The sequence below is a fragment of the Neomonachus schauinslandi genome, chromosome 16 (assembly GCF_002201575.2).
Source record: "Neomonachus schauinslandi chromosome 16, ASM220157v2, whole genome shotgun sequence".
NCBI lineage: Eukaryota > Metazoa > Chordata > Mammalia > Carnivora > Phocidae > Neomonachus > Neomonachus schauinslandi.
Window position 1 is genome coordinate 5718881 of NC_058418.1, and position 2652 is coordinate 5721532.

A 2652-nucleotide genomic window follows, 5' to 3' on the forward strand; every position below is an offset into this window, starting at 1 on the left:
CAGCCGTCTCCTCCCCAGCCAGGATGGAGACCAGGGGGTCCCTTCCCAGCCCTGCCCCAGGAGCCCTCAGGATCCATGCGTGGGACTTGTGTCCTCTCCTTGACCCCGTTCCTTACCCGTCACACGCACGGAGAGCTGGTTCTGTAGGTAACTATATTTCATAGAAGACCCTCTCTCCACCCTAAAGAAGTATGTCCCCGAGTCCCTTCTCTGTGCATCTCTGATGTCCAGGGAGCAGTTGTAGTCCCGGGGGTCCCCGAGGAGGTGGAATCGGCCCTGGGTCTCCTCCTGCACGTCTCAATCTGGGTTGGTTGTGGCCACTGGAGCACCCTGCTGTACACTGGCCCCTTCCCGGAACCAGTAGCCAAGAGCAGGGAAAGACTCAGTCGAGAACCAATTGGGGTAAGAGAAGCTGCAGGGCACGGAGATACACAGGCCCTCCTGCACCGTCAGGGACGCCGGCACTTGCAGCCAGAACCTTGAACGCTGAGCCAGGGACCCTGTGGGGAATCGAGGGTCAGCAGCAGCCCCCGCCCGCCTGCCCCCCACCCTCGGCCCACTCACCTGCCCACAGCAGGGGCAGAAAAAGCGGCGGCAGCAGCAGCGACAACTTTGGGGTAAGAGTCATGGTGCTTTGGTGTCACAGGACAGAGAGGAAGCCCCAGTAGGAAGCCTAGGGCTGATGTCTGAAAAGTGACCACAGAAGAGGAAGTTGACGCCGGCACACTGTCGATGACCAGATGGACCTTGAAGATACCTTGACGATTTACCACTCCTACTTTCCAGGGTCCCCGCCATCCACCGCCCCCCACGCCCGGTCCCTGCCCATGGCCTCTGTTCCCACCAGGAAGGCAGACACTACCTGGCCAACTACAGCTTCTAGAAGCCCCAGAGGGTCAGTCCTGCCAGTTGTGGGACACAGCAGGGGTGAGCAGGGGAACCTTGAGGCATGAAAGATGGGGATAGGTTCCCCCCCACCCCAGGTGAGGGAGGTGATGTGTAATTAATCAATGAGCACGACACCTGCATCATGAACATCTCCTTTTTTTTTTTTAATTTTTTTTATTCTTATGTTAATCCCCATACATTACATCATTAGTTTTAGATGAAGTGTTCCATGATTCATTGTTTGTGCATAACACCCAGGGCTCCATGCAGAATGTGCCCTCCTCAATACCCACCACCAGGCTAACCCATCCTCCCACTCCCCTCCCCTCTAGAACCCTGTTTGTTTTTCAGAGTCCATCCTCTCTCATGGTTCGTCTACCCCTCCGATTTCCCCCGCTTCATTCTTCCCCTCCCGCTACCTTCTTCTTCTTCTTTTTTTTCTCTTAACATATATTGCATTATTTGTTTCAGAGGTACAGATCTGGGACTCAACAGTCTTGCACAATTCACAGCGCTTACCAGAGCACATACCCTCCCCAGTGTCTATCACCCAGTCACCCCATCCCTCCCACCCCACCCCCCACTCCAGCAACCCTCAGTTTGTTTCCTGCGATTAAGAATTCCTCATATCAGTGTGATCATATGATACATGTCTTTCTCTGTTTGACTTATTTCACTCAACATAATACCCTCCAGTTCCATCCACGTCATTGCAAATGGCAAGATCTCATTCCTTTTGATGGCTGCATAATATTCCATTGTATATATATACCACATCTTCTTTATCCATTCATCTGTCGATGGACATCTTGGCTCTTTCCACAGTTTGGCTATTGTGGACATTGCTGCTATAAACATCAGGGTGCACGTACCCTTTCGGATCCCTACTTTTGTATCTTTGGGGTAAATACCCAGTAGTGCAATTGCTGGATCATAGAACATCTCCTCCTTTTAGGGCCATGGAGTCAAAGGGGAAAGGGACAGTCTCTCTGTTCTTCAGAACTTCCCTAACACCCAAGGAGACAGAGAAACTCCAGGCTGCAGCAGCTCCTATTGGTACAGTGTGAGCTAGTAGAAGCATGGGCAGGAGTTTGTAGGAAACGCCATTGCTCTGTGCGACTAGAAGGCGAGTTCCCAGGTCTGAATGGCCGGAGTGGACGGGGGACCAGGACTCCCAGGGGGTCTGGGGCTTGCTGGCTGGCTCCCAGCCCCCTGTTCCAGGCATACCGTGGTGTCACCTGCACCAGGCCATACCTGAGAGCTGGGCATTTGCAGCAAGATGATAGCACAGCATGACGTTGAGGGAGAATGCCCAGCTGTGCTTGGCCCTCCTCCCCTCCAAGCCTCAGTTTCCCCAGAGGTCACATGGTGGGATTGCAATACTCAACTCTTGTCTGTGGGAGAATGTGAGGACAGCGGTGGGCATTTTCTGCAGACTTGGGTGTGGCCGTCTTGCACATCAAATATCTGGCCCTGTGTCACTCTGAGTCCTGCTTTTGGTAAGAAGGTCCTGGTGGTCAGCTCTGCCTTGGGGCTCCTTCATCTGAGGCCTCCCACGAAGGGATCATGTGTATCAGATGGCTTCAGGCTCGGGCCCGTCTCCCTCATGCTCACTGTGCTGTCTTGGGAAGGGGTTTAACTCTGCATAGCTGGATGCCTATACTCACAGGGTGTTATGGGCTGAATTGTGTCACCCTAAAATCCATATGTTCATTTCCTAACCCTCAGTACCTCCAAATATGACTGTCTTTGGACATAGGTCTT

The 2652-nt window shown here is 53.1% G+C and overlaps 1 pseudogene; it reads right to left on the minus strand.

Moving 5' to 3' along the window:
• Nucleotides 1-638, minus strand: part of LOC123323286 — a 7610-nt pseudogene extending 6972 nt beyond the window's left edge.
• Nucleotides 639-2652: the final 2014 nt, after the last annotated feature.